Source organism: Bubalus kerabau, chromosome 13 (genome assembly GCF_029407905.1).
Source record: "Bubalus kerabau isolate K-KA32 ecotype Philippines breed swamp buffalo chromosome 13, PCC_UOA_SB_1v2, whole genome shotgun sequence".
Taxonomy (NCBI): domain Eukaryota; kingdom Metazoa; phylum Chordata; class Mammalia; order Artiodactyla; family Bovidae; genus Bubalus; species Bubalus kerabau.
The window spans coordinates 75918122-75936681 of NC_073636.1; the positions used below are offsets into that span (position 1 = coordinate 75918122).

At 41.2% G+C, this 18560-nt stretch overlaps 1 long non-coding RNA gene across 1 annotated transcript; it reads right to left on the reverse strand.

Annotated features, from left to right (window-relative positions):
• Positions 1-436: 436 nt before the first annotated feature.
• On the reverse strand, positions 437-14764 carry LOC129625124 (uncharacterized). The gene is made up of 5 exons (XR_008701267.1): positions 14601-14764; positions 11547-11741; positions 5124-5234; positions 4297-4396; positions 437-2605 (listed from the first exon to the last, which is right to left on the reverse strand). It is a non-coding gene; the product is annotated as an uncharacterized LOC129625124 (long non-coding RNA).
• Between the last annotated feature and the right edge of the window lie 3796 nt (positions 14765-18560).

Consider the following 18560-nt stretch of genomic DNA (forward strand, 5'->3'; position numbering starts at 1 on the left):
AACATACACACAATTCATGTTATACAGTACACTTATGTACTATATAACATATTCATATACTTCAGAAAGTCCTCCCATATATATTCTATGCTGTTGTGCCAATAACTTATTCCTGCTTTGACAAAAGCTGCACATTTCACATTCTATTAAGAACTGAATATTTTATCATCTTTTTTTGTAACAAATTTGACATCACATCTAAAATACAACCTCTATTTTCACAAGAACATTTTCCCACAAGAACATTTTTATCCACATTCTTAAAACAATACATATCTCCTCATATCTTTGAATACTTTTCGAAAGTTTTAACACAATCAAAGCCTTCCTGTGTGTGCTCAGTTGCTCAGTCATGTCCACCTCCATGTGGCCCCATGGACTGCAGTCCTCCCCAGGTCCCTCTGTCCATGGGATTTTCCAGGCAGAATACTGGAGTGGGTTGCCATTTCCTCCTCCAGGAGATCTTCTCGACTCAGGGATTAAACCTGTATCTCCTGCATCTCCTATACTGGCAGGTGGATTCTTTACCACTGAGCCACCTAGGAAGCCCCAAAGCATTCACAGAGCACTCCTATTTCATTTTTATATTACTTCTTTAATTACAATTAGCTATGACCTATTGAACTTCCCCAGTGCCTCAGATGGTAAAAGCATCTGCCTACAATGCAGGAGACCCAGGTTTGATCCCTGGGTCGGGAAGATTCCCCCTGGAGAAGGAAATGGCAACCCACTCCAGTACTCTTGCCTGGAAAATCCCATGGACAGAGGAGCCTGGTAGGCTACAGTCCATGGGGTCACAAAGAGTCAGACACGAATGAGCAACTTCACTCTCACTTTCACTTTCATGACCTATTGATAAAGACTTTCCTGCATGTTGACATCACTGTGGTTCTGCCCTGTGATTTTGCTGGTGTTCAGTGAGCATGACCTTCAGTGGAAAGTGTTTGTGGGAGTTTTCTCCTCGTGTGTTTTTCTTTGATGTCTGGTGAGTGCTGACCTCTGGCTGGAGCTTTTTATACATTCATTACATTCATAGGGTTTTTTCCCCTGTGTGAATTCTCTGATATTTTGTGAGGGGTGACTTTTCATAGAAGGTTTTCCCACATTCAGGACATTTGTAGGGTTTGTCTCCAGTATGAGTTCTCTGATGTACAACAAGGTTGGATTTCACGCAGAAAGATCTCCAGCATTCATTACATTTATAGGGTTTCTGTCCTATGTGCATCCTTTGATGCTGAGTAAGGCTTGACTTCACACAGGAGGTTTTCTCACCTTCACTACATATACAGGGTTTCTCTCCTGTGTGAATTCTCTGATGGATGATGAGGGCTGACTTCAGGCAGAAGGATTTTCCACATTCATGATACACATAGAGTTTCCTACGTTCTCTGATGCTCAGTAAGATTGGACTTCACAGAGAAGGGCTTTCCACATTCACTACATTTGTAGGGCTTTTTCCCTGGGTACATGCTCTGATGGTGAGTAAAGTCTGTTTTCTTAGGGAAGCTGTTTCCACATCCACATTTTTTACAGTCATAGGTTTTCTTCTCTCTGTGAGCCCTCTGATTTTGAGTGAGGTGTGACTTCTCATTTAAAACCCTCCTACTTTCACTACACTCATTTTTTGGTTCTCCCAAGCGAGCTTTCTGATGTTGACTTAGTTTCAACAGCTTATGGAAGGATTTCTCACACTTACTCCCTTTCAAGTCTTTTCACTTGTGTTAATTCTCTGATTTAGAGCAATGTAGGACCCCCTTTTTTATGGCTCTTTCACTGTCATTACACTCACTGGGTTTTTCTGTTGTGTGGGTTCTCTGATGTTTGAGTCAGGCATGGCTTTTCATGGAAGGATTTCCCACACTGGTTACAGGCATCAATTTTCTCTCCTGTGTGAGTTCACTCATTTTGAGGGTGGATGACTTCTACAAGACTTCCTTATTTCTGTTACATTCACCAAGTTTTCCTCTTGTGTGTATTCTCTGATGTTGAATAAGGTTTGACTTCTCACAAAAGGATTTCCCCAATTTATTACATTTACAATGAGCTCTCTGAGGTATATGTTTTGACCTCGCATATGAAAATTTCCAATTTTTACTGGACTCACGTAGATTCCTTTCCCCAGGGGTTCTTGGACAAGCACTGAGCTTTAACTTTTGGATAAAGGCTGTTTTTCTGTGAAAGGCTTTCTCATAATGATTATATTCAAGAAGATGCTCCAAAGCTGAAATCTTCTGATGTTCAATAAAGGCCTCAATTTGCCTGTGGGATTTCTTCTTTTGATCATTTTCACAGGATTTATTTTCTGTATGAGTTTTTTCATGCACAGTATCAAAGAACATACATCCACTGAAATCATCAGATTTTTTCTCACATTACTTCTATTACTAATCATTAATTGAGAAACACTTTTCAAATTTGTTACAAATGGGTCACCCTGATGGGATATTTTTCTTGAGGGCACTGGATCTGTGGCCATATTAAGTGTTTATTTGAAGGTCTTATTCCTCTCCTTAGTCAGCATTCTGTTGTTGATGAATAAATCTTGCCTCAAATACCTGTCATTTTCTTGGCTTATCTCTTTCATGTTATTTGGTTCTTTGGACTTCTAGAAATATGAAAAATTAACATACATTATAAATCTTAACACATTTCTTAAGGAACAGGTTTGTACATAAATGACTTAGGTTGAGGTGATTCTTAGATTTTAGACATAGACTCCTGGGGTGAAAGAATTCCTAAGCACATATTTATCTTACTCTTTTAGTTGGTACATGAAAACAAAAACATATATGGTAGTAGAAAAAGGGAGAGAAAGAGTAGCTTTGGCTTGTTACAAAAGTGACCTCAAAATGGGTACAGAGTTTGAAATAAAACACAAGGAATGGTGGAATGAGTACACTTCTCTAATCAGAACCTGTACATCCTTCAGGGTAATGCTATGACCCCATTGTTTAAAAATGAATTCCTCAATACTTTAAGTTCCATTTGTGGTTAAAGTTGGCAAGTTAATACTGTCTGTGTAATATATTCCAACACTATTTACACAGCTATATCACTTATTTCTGCTTCCATGAACAAGCCTGATTTTCATTGCTTTTGGCAATTTTTCCACTTTTTTTTTTTTAAAGTTTGAGGTTTCAGTTGCCTCCAATCTGTAATAAAAATGGAATTGACATTAAATATTTTTCCTGTGGCCTCTGGATAATTTGGAAAGGAAAAAAGGAAATGAAAAGGAAAAAGGGAAATGTTGACCACATTTACATTTGCATCTTGGAATTCACTCCACCCTTCTAGAAAACACTTTGTTCACATGCTCCTGGGACACCACTGTATTCTGATTCTCCCTCTACCATGGTAGGTGCTCTCTCTTGGTCTCTCTTGTTAGAGCCCTACATCTCTCTGACTTCCAAATGCAGTGCTCAAGGGTGTATCCCTTGATCTCTTCCCTCACTGAACCCTCTCTGGTCCCACCAACTTCCTTGCTGTTCCCTGATTACACCAGGCACGCTCCTGTCCAGAGGTTTGGCCCCTGATGTTCTCTCAATCTGGAATCTCTCAGATAGCCCATGGCTCACTCCATTCCTTCATTTAAGACTCCATTCCCGAATAAAGTCCTCTTCAAACATCCACCTCCACTGAGAGGCCTTCTCTGACTTTCTTCTGAAACAAGATTCCCTGTCAGTCTCCCTCCCCTTCATCTGACTTTAATTTTTCAGAATTAAAGCAATCAGAATTCAGATTGCTACCAGAATCTTACATATGCATTTGCTATTTGGATCTATTGACAAGAGTAGAGATTTCACTTTTGTATCTCCTGTGACTTAAATAGAAAGTGACTGGTGTATAACAGGTCTTAGTAAGTACTTACTGAATAAAATGATGCACCAATAAATGCAAAATTACAGGATGTTCGGCACAGGAGGGAAGGCAAAGGATCCCATCATTGAACAGAAAAAAACAGAGAAATAAGGGCCTAGGATGAGAAAGGCAGCAATTGGATTCTACAAAATCCAAGCAAATCTCTTTCTCCAAAGGACAGAAAACAAAGAACATTTATATATGAGAGTGACATTTGGTGGTTTGATATCTAAGAGGTGGTAGTCATCTACCTTTCAGTCAGTTCAGTCGCTCAGTTGTGTCTGACTGTTCGCAACCTCATTTGCCTTTAGTCAATTCTAAAAGGCTAGAGCCACTAAAAGAGATCCTTAAAACCCATTTCAAAGACACCACCCCCTGAACTGGCCAGTTTGGATCCAGTTTTCCCCAGCTGTCTTCTATCTGACTTCGTTAACTCACCAGGGTGGCCCTGACTTGGGAGTTGTCCCTTTAATATCCGCAGTTCTTCTTGCTCCAACTCCTTGCTCCAATATCAGCTCAGGTTTGATAACACAGTGACCTGTTATGGGAAAGGACATGGGACTTGGCAAAGTTGCTTAGGGGCCAAGCCCTTTGAAGAATCAGAAGGTAGAAGCTTTAAGAGCCATACAATGCTGAGGATCCTTTCACTAGGGAGGTGAGAATACAATATCCTTTCAAGTTCCCTTAAAGGTCTTTGAATCCAAAATCTCAAGCCCAAAACTCATGACAGGCTGTAGTGGTTTGGTCCCTAAGACAGAAAATGTGTGCTGTCAAGAGTGGCACGGGGTGGGGACCAGGCTTAACCAGGGACACCATGCGCTCATAGTTCTCCAGCATCACATCCTTGTGCAGGAGCCTCTGAGCATGGTTCAGCAGCTGCCACCCATCCTGGGTGAAGTCCACCAATGCATCATTGAAAAACATGGATCCCTGTAATAGCCCAAGGCTGCTCAATCTGCAATGTTCAAGACCAGATGGCATGGAAAATACTTATGGATTCTGATCTTACTGTATTCACTGTGAAGAGTTTACCAGAAAATGTTATAAAGGCTGTCTACCACATACCTTCTGTCATGCTATACAGGTACCTTGGGTTTGGTTCCACACTACTGCAGTTAAGCCACATGAACTTGGGAGGGAATTCCCAGTGCATATAAAAGTTATGTTTATGCTATTTATTGAGTGTGCAATAGCATTACATCTAAGAGAACAATGCACATGCCTTAATTTATAAAACACATTATTGGTGAAAAAAAAAAGCCAACCATTTTGGTCTTCAATAAGTTGTGATCTTTTCACTGGTGGAGGGTCTAGCTTTGATGTTGATGGCTGATCAGGGTGATGGTTGCCGAAGATTGGGGTGGCACTGGCAATTTCTAAAAATAAGAAAACAACAAGTTTTGCAATATGATTGAGTCTTCCTTTCAGTAATGATTTCTATATAACATGCAATGCTATTTGATAGCGTTTTACCCACAACAGAACTTCTTTCAAAATTTGAGTCAATCCTCTCAGATCCTGCCACTGCTTTGTCACCTAAGTGTATGCATTCTGTATCTTTTGTCTTTTCAACAATCTTCACAGCATCTTCACAAAGAGTAGATTCCATTTCAAGGAACTACTTTCTTTGTTCATCCATAAAAAGCAACTCCTCATCTGTTCAAGTTTTATTATGAGATTGCAGCAATTCAGCCACATCTTCAGGCTCCCCCTCTAACTTTAGATCTCTTGCTATTTCCACCATGCCTGAAGTTACTTCCTCCATGGAAGTCTTGAATCCCTTAAAGTCATTCATGAGGGTTGGGATCAATTTATTTCAAACTCCTGTTAATATTGATAGCTTGACTTCTCCCTATGAATCACAAATGTTCTTAAAGGTATCTAACATGGTGAATGCTTTCCAAGAAGTTTTCAGTTTGTTTTGGCCGGATCCATAAGAGGAATACTTGTCTATAGCAGCGACTGCCCTATAAAATGTATTTCTTAAAGAAATTACTCATTGATCCATGGACTGAACAATGCATGCTGTGTGAGCAGGCATGACAACATTAATCTCACTGTCCATCTCCATCATAGTTCCTGGATTAGCAGGTGCATTGCCAATGAGCAATAATATTTTGAAAGGAATCATTTTTTCCCCTTGAGCAATGGGTCTCAACAGTGGACTTAAACTTTTCAGGAGACCATGTTGTAAAGAGATGTTCTGTCATCCAGGCTTTGTTGTTCTATTTATGGAGCACAGGTAGAGTACATTTAGCTTCATTCTTAAGGATCCTAAGATTTTCAGAATGGTACATGAGCATTGGCTTCAACTTCAAGTCACGAGCTGCATTAGCTCCTAACAAGAGAGTCAGCTTGTCCTTTGAAACTTTGAAGCTAGGCATTGACTTCTCCTCTCTAACTATGAAAGTCCTAGCTGGTAGCTTCCTGACCTCTTTCAACCTTCACAGAATTGAAGAGAGTTAGGGTCTTTCTCTATATTAGCTTTTGGTTTAAGGAAATGTTGTGGCTGCCTTGATCTTCTATCCGGGCCACTAAACTTTCTTCATATCAGCAATAAGGCTTTCTTATCATTTGTGTGTTCACTGAAGCAGCACTTTTAATTTCCTTTAAGGACTTCTCCTTTGCATTTACAACTTGGCTAACTGTTTGGCACAAAAGGCCTAACTTTCAGCCTATCTCAGCTTTCAACATTTCTTCCTCACTAAGCTTATTCATGTCTAATTTTAATTTAAAATGAGAAATGTGCAACTCTTCCTTTCACTTGAACACTTACAAGTAACTGTTGGATCATTAAGTAACCTCATTTCAATAGTGCTGTGTCTCAGGGAATGGGGGAGGGGGTCCAAGGAGATGAAGAGAGAGAGCACAACAGCTGGTCAGGGGAGCAGTTGAAACACATACAACATGGACAGATTAAGCTTGCCATCTTATATGGGCAATGTTTGCGGCGCCCCAAAACAATTATAATAGGAACATCACTGATCACAGATCACTGCAACAAATACAACAATGAAAAAGTTTGAAAAATTGTGAGAATTGCCAAAATGTGACACAGAGACACAAAGTGAGCAAATGCCATTGGACAAAAGGCACCGACAGACTTGCTCCATGCAGGGCTGCCACACACCTTCAATTTGTTAAAAAAAAATGCAGTACCTGCACTTCAGTAAAGTGAAGCACAATAAAATGAGGTCTGTCTGTACTTTATTGGAGAAACAAAAACCAGACCAGAATACTCTGCCTCTGCCTTCAGCTGGTGATTCATAAAACAATTTGAGTTCCTCGACATGCTTATATTTCAAATCCTGGAAGATGCTGTGAAAGTGCTGCACTCATATGCCAGCAAATTTGGAAAACTCAGCAATGGCCACAGGACTGGAAAAGGTCAGTTTTCATTCCAGTCCCAAAGAAAGGCAATGCCAAAGAATGCTCAAACTACCACACAATTGCACTCATCTCACACGCTAGTAAAGTAATGCTCAAAATTCTCCAAGCCAGGCTTCAGCAATACGTGAACAGTGAACTTCCAGATGTTCAAGCTGGTTTTAGAAAAGGCAGAGGAGGAACCAGAGATCAAATTGCCAACATCCACTGGATCATGGAAAAAGCAAGAGAGTTCCAGAAAAACATCTATTTCTGCTTTATTGACTATGCCAAAGCCTTTGACTGTGTGGATCACAATAAACTGTGTAAAATTCTGAAAGAGTTGGGAATACCAGACCACCTGACCTGCCTCTTGAGAAACCTATATGCAGGTCAGGAAGCAACAATTAGAACTGGATATGGAACAACAGACTGGTTCCAAATAGGAAAAGGAATACGTCAAGGCTGTATATTGTCATCCTGCTTATTTAACTTATATGCAGAGTACATCATGAGAAATGCTGGGCTGGAAGAAGCACAAGCTGGAATCAAGATTGCCAGGAGAAATATCAATAACCTCAGATATGCAGATGACACCACCCTTGTGGCAGAAAGTGAAGAGAAACTAAAAAGCCTCTTGATGAAAGTGAAAGAGTAGAGTGAAAAAGTTAAGGCTTAAAGCTCAACATTCAGAAAACGAAGATCATGGCATCTGGTCCCATCACTTCATGGGAAACAGATGGGGAAACAGTGGAAACAGTGTCAGACTTAATTTTTTTGGGCTCCAAAATCACTGCAGATGGTGACTGCAGCCATGAAATTAAAAGACGCTTACTCCTTGGAAGGAAAGTTATGACCAACCTAGATAGTATATTCAAAAGCAGAGATGTTACTTTGCCAACAAAGGTCTGTCTGGTCAAGGCTATGGTTTTTCCAGTGGTCATGTATGGATGTGAGAGTTGGACTTTGAAAAAAGCTGAGTACCGAAGAATTAATGCCTTTGAACTGTGGTGTTGGAGAAGACTCTTGAGAGTCCCTTGAACTGCAAGGAGATCCAACCAGTCCATTCTAAAGGAGATCAGTCCTGGGTGTTCTTTGGAAGGAATGATGCTAAAGCTGAAACTCCAGTACTTTGGCCACCTCATGCGAAGAGTTGACTCATTGGAAAAGACTCTGATGCTGGGAGGGATTGGGGGCAGGAGGAGAAGGGGACGACAGAGGATGAGATGGCTGGATGGCATCACCAACTCAATGGACGTGAGTCTGAGGGAACTCCGGGAGTTGGTGATGGACAGGGAGGCCTGGTGTGCTGCCATTCGTGGGGTCGCAAAGAGTCGGACACAACTGAGTGACTGAACTAAACTGAACTGACATGCTTATAACTTTCCTAGTCAGAACCTGGAAAGACCTCCCAGCACAGCAGCAGCTGTGGCTAAAAGACAAGGCCTTTGGGCTTGGGCTTAGGGAACATGAGTCATAGAAGGGCCACCACACTCCTGATCCCAAGGATTAACCCTGATCCTGAGGGTTAATGCTCAGGAAGACATTCCCTGTAAAAAGCTAGGAACTTCAACAAAGACCTACTGTAAAGCACAGGGAACCCTACTTAATACTTTGTAATATCCTACATGGGAGAAGAATCTGAAAAAGAGTAGATATGTATGTGTATATATATATATATAACTGAATCACTTTGCTGTATCCCTGAAACTAACACATTTTAAATCAACTATGTGTGTGTGTGTCCAGTTGCTCAGTCATATCTGACTCTTTGTGACCCCATATTCTAATATAAAATAAAAAATTTTAAAAAAGCAAGGAACTGCCTCCAGATATCTGCATGGACCTTGGAACCAAAAGGGGAGCAGGGTACAGCGCTTAGTCCTCTGATTCAGGCACAGCGTTTGTTTCAAGGCAGCTCTGGGGAAACAGACTAGCATGCCATTAGGTAAGAGGCTGCCCCCTTTAGCAGGGGGAAGGGGGTCCCATCAAGTTTTGTTCCCCTCTGTAGAGCCTAAGAGAAGCCAGTCTGCACACATAACCCAGTAATCCATGTAAGAGGCCCCAAGTCAGTCCTTTCATTCAGGGGAAAATCTTGCCCAGGAAACAGACCTCTGCACTGCTGAGTATCACACATAAGCTGCCTCCATTGATCTAACGAGGTCTTTACTTTTCTCTTCACCCAGAAAACAACAAAGGGCCCAGATGCTAGAGGGAGAACAATGATCTGAGAGAGAAGCATCAGGAAGAGCAGACTTGAAGACTGCCAAACAAATGGAAGGCCAATAAAAAGCAGCAGCCTGAAAGATAAGTATCAAAACCAACAGATTGAAGACTATGAAAACACATGTAAGTAAGATACTGCAGAGAATAAATTTTAAGTATTCCCACTGGTGTCTGCAAATCACTTAAGAGAGTCTTATTTACCTAAAAGGAGAAAAGTTGGCTATGAACACAGAAAAATGAAACACGAGTTTTGTTGCTGACTCAGCACACCAACAAAAAACCAAAACTCTTAAGAGAAGGCTTGAAAACAAAATGACTCCAATGGCAAAAATGTAGAGACCTCTTAATGCATAAAACATAAAAACACAGAAGAATAGACATGATGAAAGAAACACAGAGGAGCACATTTGGAGAGAAGCACTGACTATCTCATGGGATTTGGGGGCTACAGAAACAAAGAGGATGGAGGGAAGGAAATAAACACAGAAAGATCCAAAAATGTCCCAGAGCAAGTGGGTTTTCATCTCCACAGGATCCATCCTATTACCAGGCAGGAATTCTGAAACAAGACAGGTAGCCAGACACACTGCCTAGGAAAATAGCTCAAACCCAAGGGTAAAGAAAAAACTTACAAGAAGAAAAAATAAAACTCGCTACAGCAAAGGATTGAGAATCAAGCTGTCACATGACTTCTCCTCTGTCTCCCCAAATGCTAGGAGATAATACAGATCATCTATGATCTTCTGAAGGAAAGGGATTTCAAACTAAAATTCTATAACCAGCCAGTCAATCATGGAGTGGGGCAGAAAAAAGACCCTTTCAGATTCCCAGACTCAGAGGGCATGTAACCCATAGGGATTCTGCAGAATACTCCAGAGGCCTCTATCAAAATTCACCAGAATCTGGGAAAGTAACACTTCAAAAGCAATCAATAACACAATAAAAATAAGCTGTGGGCCTTCAAAACCAGAAGAAGAAAAAAAGAGGAAAGTAAAATAATAACACAGGAAAACACTGGCAAATGAAAAAGATGAACAATTGACAAAAAACCATGGTTATTAAAAATGCAAAGTAACTTTAAGATGTCACTGAAAAAACCTGAGTAATAAACAATTCACCTGGACTGTGTTCATTTTCTCCCACTCCTGGAAAAGTTTAGAGAACTGGGAAGGCAGAGCTGGAGGAAAGGGATAGAGCAAAGAAGTTGGGAGACTATGATCTACCCTGAAGGTCCCCACAGCACTTGCCTAGAAATCCACACGTATTAGCTAACAAACAGTAACACGGAGGAAGACTGTCTCTGACCCTTTGGAGGGACAGGCAGGCCAAGGGGACTCTGGCAACCCTGGTGGAACAAGCAGAGCTAAGAGAAGCAGGCTTTTCACTGGCCAGAGTATTTTTTTTTCCTTATTAGTTCTTACCAAAGAATCGGTCTGTAATGCAGGAGACCTGGGTTTGATCCCTGGGTTGGGAAGATCCCCTGGAGAAGGAAATGGCTACCCACTCCAGTATTCTTGCCTGGAGAATCCTATGGACAAAGGAGCCTGGGAGAGCTACAGTCTATGGGGTCCCAAAGAGTCAGACACGACTGAGCAACTAACACTTTGATTTAATAGCGACAAGTATAAAACAAAAAGTCCAACTAAGAAAGACCTGGTTTAATGCTTCACAGCATAGCAAGGATGCCATGCCCTGCTTTTGACTGTTATTAAACCTGTTACATTCTGAAGGTTTAAAAATAATTTTTTTTCTTTAATTTGGCTGCTGGGTGGCTTGTGGGATCTTAATTTCCCCGACCAGGGACTGAACCCACACCCTTGGCAGTAAAAGTGTAGAGTCCTAACCCTGGGACCACCCGGGAATTCCCACATTCTGAAGGTTTTGATGTCTGGGATCTATATTAAAATAATCCAGTAGAGGAAGGCAGAAGAGGAAGAGTGTATGTGCGTGTTGGTGGTGCGGCAGATGTATATGTTGTTAACTGTGGAAGCTGTGATAAGTATACAGGATTTCTCTTCCCAGGAAGCCTGCCTCCTGCTACCACCCTCAGCCCAACTCCCTCTCTCTCTTGAAAGCTGGCCCACACCCCCACTGACCAACGGTTCTCCACAAGCTCTGGTGTGAAGTTACTCAGGTTGGAAGGATCAGGAATTGCTTGTTTCTGGGCTCTCTGACCCGCAGCAGTGGTGAGGCATGTCTGCGTAACGTGGAGATCTCCAGGAGAGAGTCCTGCTCCTGGTGGCCTGCCTTCTTTCCTCACAAGAGCTGTAAGAGCCAGGGAAAATTTGTTCCTGGATGGGGCAGATCATATCAGATCAGATCAGTCAGTCAATCGTGTCCGACTCTTTGCAACCCCATGAATCGCAGCACCCCAGGCCTCCCTGTCCATCACCAACTCCCAGAGTTCACTCAGACTCACGTCCATCGAGTCAGTGATGCCATCCAGCCATCTCATCCTCTGTCGTACCCTTCTCCTCTTGCCCCCAATCCCTCCCAGCATCAGAGTCTTTTCCAATGAGTCAACTCTTCGCATGAGGTGGCCAAAGTACTGGAGTTTCAGCGTTAGCATCATTCCTTCCAAAGAAATCCCAGGGCTGATCTCCTTTAGAATGGACTGGTTGGATCTCCTTGCAGTCCAAGGGACTCTCAAGAGTCTTCTCCAACATCACAGTTCAAAAGCATCCATTCTTCGGCGCTCAGCCTTCTTCACAGTCCAACTCTCACATCCATACATGACCACAGGAAAAACCATAGCCTTGACTAGATGGACCTTTGTTGGCAAAGTAATGTCTCTGCTTTAGAATATGCTATCTAGGTTGGTCATAACTTTCCTTCCAAGGAGTAAGCGTCTTTTAATTTCATGGCTGCAATCACCATCTGCAGTCATTTTGGAGCCCAGAAAAATAAAGTCTGACACTGTTTCCACTGTTTCCCCATCTATTTCCCATGAGGTGATGGGACCGGATGCCATGATCTTTGTTTTCTGAATGTTGAGCTTTAAGCCAACTTTTTCACTCTACTCTTTCACTTTCATCAAGAGGCTTTTGAGTTCCTCTTCACTTTCTGCCATAAAGGTGGTGTCATCTGCATATCTGAGGTTATTGATATTTCTCCCGGCAATCTTGATTCCAACTTGTGCTTCTTCCAGCCCAGCGTTTCTCATGATGTACTCTGCATATAAGTTAAGTAAGGAGGGTGACAATATACAGCCTTGACGTACTCCTTTTCCTATTTGGAACCAGTCTGTTGTTCCATGTCCAGTTCTAACTGTTGCTTCCTGACCTGCATACAAATTTCTCAAGAGGCAGGTCAGGTGGTCTGGTATTCCCATCTCTTTCAGAATTTCCACAGTTTATTGTGATCCACACAGTCAAAGGCTTTGGCATAGTCAATAAAGCAGAAATAGATGTTTTTCTGGAACTCTCTTGCTTTTTCCATGATCCAGCGGATGTTGGCAATTTGATCTCTGGTTCCTCTGCCTTTTCTAAAACCAGCTTGAACATCAGGAAGTTCACGGTTCACATATTGCTGAAGCTTGGCTTGGAGAATTTTGAGCATTACTTTACTAGCGTGTGAGATGAGTGCAATTGTGTGGTAGTTTGAGCATTCTTTGGCGTTGCCTTTCTTTGGGATTGGAATGAAAACTGGCTGGGGCAGGGAGGGGTAAATGCAAACGACCACAATCTTCAGCCCAGGTTCCAGCAACTCTCCTTTGGAGTCAGTTCACCATCTTCTACAATGGAGGTTCTCAGTGAGTGGTCCCCAACCAGCAGCATCAGGGACATGTGGGAACTTGATAGAAAAGCAAATTCTTGGGCCCCTCCCCAGACTTCCTGAACCAGAGACTCTGGGGTGGAGCCCAGCAGAGTCACGGGTTTTAACAAGCCCTCCAGGTGTTTCTGATGCCAGCTCCTTTGAGAACCATGGCCACAAAAATCTGACTTCGGAGTCTGTAAACTGCTGCAGGCACAGGACAGATGGGCAATGAAAGAAGAGTCTAGAAGCCTCAGTTATGCAGTAACCTGAGGGCTCTGAACGGATATTAAGGGATCTCCAAGACCTTCTGGAGAAGACCCAGTCCCCATATAGTCCAGGTCCTTCCCTATGGCTCTTAGGAGCATGCCACTCTGCTTAGCACCCCATGGACTGTGGCCCACCAGGCTCCTCTGTCCATGGGATTCTCCAGGCAAGAATACTGGAGTGGGTAGCTGTTCCCTTCTCCAGGGGAATCTTCCCCACCCAGGGATCGAACCCGGGTCTCCCGTGTTGCAGGCAGATTCTTTACCGACTGAGCCACCAGGGAAGCCTGTGAAGGGTGTGCTACTGCATAAAACCCAGTATGGGATCTGGAAATAAAACTGAGGTTTGTAATCCCAGCTTCTTCAATTACTGGCCTTGAGTATTCACCCCCAGAATCTTGGTTTTCTTGTCAGTTGGAATGGGTAATACCTGCTTGCCAGGGGGTCTTTGAGAACCAGTATCTTCGTGAAAAGAACAGTGATAAGGGCAATGAACACTTCTTGAGTGCTTAGTGAACATGGAGACCACGGCTGAGAATTGCAGGTTATCTTAATTCAATCCTCAAAGCAACTTTGAGACAGGCTTTTGGAATAACTTCCTTTGACAGATGGGGAAACAGACTCAGAGGTGCATCCTTTTGTCCAGGGACTCTCAGGGGCCAGGCTAGAATCTGAACTTGTCTTAGTTCAAATAGAGGCTCTTAAATCATCCTGTTATACTGCAGACCCTCCACCTGCCGCTAGCCTGCAGGCATATAATAAATGTTATCAGAATTAATTCTCGTCCCGCTGGTGTCCTGCTGGATGTGGTTCGATAATGAATGATTGGCCAGGTCACTTGCAAACTCGAGGAGCTTCTGGAACAGCTTGTTAACGTTTGGATGCTTTCAGCGCATTTATTTTGACCTAGTAACCTGTGCTTCTCCCTTAGTCCCTTCATGGAAGCCAAGCTGCTCTATCACTTGTCTTTCTTTAGGCTCAAATGCAGACCAGACTCAGGAACAAGTGCTATACAGCGTCTCAGTCTACGTGGGATTCGCGCAAGCTTTTGCTTCTACCAGGTGTGGGCACAAAACCTATCCTAAGCTCAGCAAAAAAACAAAACAAAACCCCTCCAAACTAGGTTCTTACCTGTAGCGCATACGGCTCGTGCAGGACCCAGTCACTGAACAACGCACGAATCTGGTGGCTCCAGGATTATCTGCAGCGCAAAGCTGGTGACTAGCGAGAGAACAAGGAGGACGAACTACGCATGCGCAGAGGGAGCCGTGAGGGACCAGTTCCCTGCCCTCTCCTCCTTGTAATCCATCTGTTTCCCATTAGTTTCCATGTCCCCTTCCTTACAGTATGTCAGAAGAGCTCCTGCCTTATTTGGTGAGTTGGATCATTTGTCCACCTATACCCAAAACGGATTTCGAAAGTAACGCACCAAAGCTGTGCATAAAATGGCAGATACACATAAATGAAGTGAAGTGAATGAAAGTCACTCAGTCGGGTCCGATTCTTTGCGACCCCATGGACTATACAGTCCACGAAATTCTTCAGGCCAGAATACTGGAGTGGGTAGCCTTTCCTTTCTCCAGGGGATCTTCCCGACCCGGGGATCTTCCCGACCCAGGGATCAAACCCAGGTCTCCCGCATTGAGGGCGGATTCTTTACCAGCTGAGCCACCAGGGAAGCCCAAATCAAATGATTTGATCAGAAGGGAGCCCTCATAACTTCCTCTTCCAGAAATGCCCATGTTAGATGATATCTTTATTAAAATAGGACCCTAAAAGTTCAGTGTGTTATTTTGATATTGTCATTAAACAATAGGTTAGTAATTTTCTTATTGTTTTTACCTTCTTCTTTTGAAAATTTTCAAACTCACAGGAAAGTTGCAAGAGTGATTCCTTATGAATGAACACCTGTAAAATGTTTACTGAGACTCTTCAAGTATTATTTTGCCACATTTGCATTCACTCAATTTCTCTCATTTTCCTCACCATTTGAGAGTAAGTTCAAACAGGAACTGTCACCCATAAAATTTGCATATATTTTAAGTAACAGGAGCATCCTTTTACATAATCACCACGAATCAAATTCAAGAAAGTGAACATTGATATGTTGTCATACAATATGCAGACCATATTCAAATTTCACTCATTGTCCCAGTAAGGTCCTTTGTAACACCTTTTTTTCTGATCCAGCATCCGATTCAGCCAATTCCTTACATCCTGTTGTCATATCATTTAGACTTCTTTCATCTAGTTCCTCAGCCTTTTTTGTCTTTTATGACATTGGTAACTTGAAGAGGACAGACACTGTTTTGAAGAGTGTTCCTTCATCTGGGTTTGTCTGTTTTGTCACAATTAAACTCAGGTTATACATTTCTTGGCATACATAATAGATATTAAATTCTTCACAGTAAACTGTACCAGATCAATTTCATACACACAATGTCGGTTTGTCCTGCTTTTGGTAATATTAACTGATTCCATAATTAGGACGATGTGCAGGTCAACGTACTTTTACAGCAATTGTTTCTCATGCCAATAGTAGTTAACAGAAAATAAGTCCCAATTACAGTAGCATTCGGTATCTAGAACTAGGTTAATAATAATTGGGCAGAATTTACACAAAAGACACTATTATACTCTGCTGTGTGACATGAAAGATGTGAACAGAGCCACATACTGTCTTTCTAGATAGGAAGACAACATTCTTTAACAAAATTCCAATTAAATCTCAGTAGGTTGAATGATGTGGTTTCTTTAATTTTTATTTTACTTTATAAAACACATCTAAATTTCATCTGGAAGAACAAAAAAACCTAGGAAAATGGCCAGGACTTAAAAAAACAAACAAACAAAGAGTTACCTGTATTTCCTATCAGACATGAATATGAATAACGTTAACATAATATTCAAGAAGTTTCCTCTGGCTCATTAAAGAACAGATACAAGAACAACAAGAGTTCATAAAAATTTACAGTATGATTAAGGTGGAATTTCGAAGTAGGCCATCATGTGGGGAGGGGAGAAAATGAAGTAGTCAAGACAACATGTTAGAAAACTGGAGGCAGTGTGGGAAGATGACCTCTCTCACCCTTCATAGACATAAATTTCACATGGATTCTTGATTTAACATTTTAATAGTTAAGCACCTGGAGAAAATAGAAAAGAATGTCCTCATTTAATCTCTGAGTAGGGATGGCAGGCTGTCAAGCCATAAACAAAATGACTACCGAATTTTACTCTAGAAAAATTTATAATTTTATTTTATTTAGTCATCATTTATTTTTTGCTGTGATGGGTGTTCATTGCTGCCTGGGCTTTTCTCTAGTTGTGGCAAGCGGGGGCTACTCTTCACTGCAGCGCGAGGGCTCCTCATTGCATGGCTTCTCTTGTTTCGGGGCACGGGCTCTAGGGCACGCAGGCCTCAGTAGCTGCAGCACGTGGTAGTTTCGGCTTCCCAGCTCCCGAGCACAGGTTCAGCAGTTGTGGCACATGGGCTCAGTTGCTCCACAGCATGTGGGATCAAGAATCTGAGACCCGTGTCTCCTGCATTGGCAGGTGGCTTCTTTATCACTGAGCCACCAGGGAAGCCCTACTCTAGAAAAATTTAAAACCTTACTTTCAGAAAAAAAAAAAACAAAAAAAACCCAGGTGAAAATATATTTGTTAACTATATGAAAGAAATGGTTTACTGACTTTATTTCTTACACATTTATAAGAAGATCACCCTACCATAAAAATGATCTATGGATATGAAGGAAAAGTAATAAAAGGGAAAATGCAAATGAGGGATAAATATGTGAAAGCAGCCTGTGGACTGCAAATAAAAAATGCAATGGTTTAAATACATTTTTTTGCCTTTACAGTTGGCAAAGATGATAAAGAAAAATGATATCCAGGGGAGCATACATTTGGGGAAATGTTTATTCTCATAAATTTCTCTTTGGAATGTAATTTATAAAACAATTTGGAGGCTACTCTGTACCAAGATTTAAAAATAGCCTGCACTTTAATGGAACAATTCTATTATTAGAAATATGACCTAAGAAAATAATTGTCCAAAGATACACGTATAAATACATTTCTTAAAGTTTATGTTAACAAAAACACACTGTCAAAAGTCTAATGTAGGAAAAAAAAAAGAGAGAAAAGAAATGAGCTTGTAGGAACCTATAAGGTGGGGTATTAGGTAACCATTAAAAATCTTAACAATGAGATATATTAGTTGACATGGGGGAGTTTATATCTTTATTGTATTTTTAAATAAAATGCTCTTTACACAAGAATTTAAGGCATTGATCTTTTTTGTAAAAATCATCAATGTCTCCTAAGAGTATAAAAGCAAATGTAAAAATCAAATGCAGGAACAAAACTGAACCAAAAAAAAATTGGAAATTACCTATATACATGAGAATGGAGCAGTCTAATGTCCCCATAGGAATAGATGGAAGATAGGAAGAATGGATTCTCAGGGAGCATAAATTTACATCCATTGTGGAGTGTTTCTGTTCTAATGCTGTCTTTTTTAATTCTCTCAGCATTAGCTCTGATGTTGTATTGACTGTTCACCACTAAATTAACTGCAGAGTGTGATACGGTGTTTGTTTAAGTGTCTTTGTAGTATAACATCTAATTTCCACTTCAAAGTAATTGGTCTTCATGAATTTTTAAGCCCCCTAAGGGCCCTACCATTTAATGAATATTCGGATGAGACTGGAGTAGTAGTTAAAAGATTTAAAATTTTTCATAACAATGAATGTTAAAATAATAGTCAAAATTATAAAATCATCCAAAATATTCTACAGCATTAGTAAGTGTGCCCACTAGCCAGGACATTAGCAACTCTGACTTGATTATGAAACAGGTATGTTGCAGTTAATGTGCTAGAGTGATACAGCCAAATCTCAACAATTTAAACACAGCTCACAATTAGTGCTTTTTACTGTTTATAAATTTTGTGGTTCCTTACAGTCTGTGGAAACTTTGAAAGACTTGTATTATATTGAAATTTGTACCTAATTTGTACAAACTTTGAAAGTTATGTGGTTATACTGAAATTTGTACTTACTTTGTACAAACTTGGGCTGCCCTGGT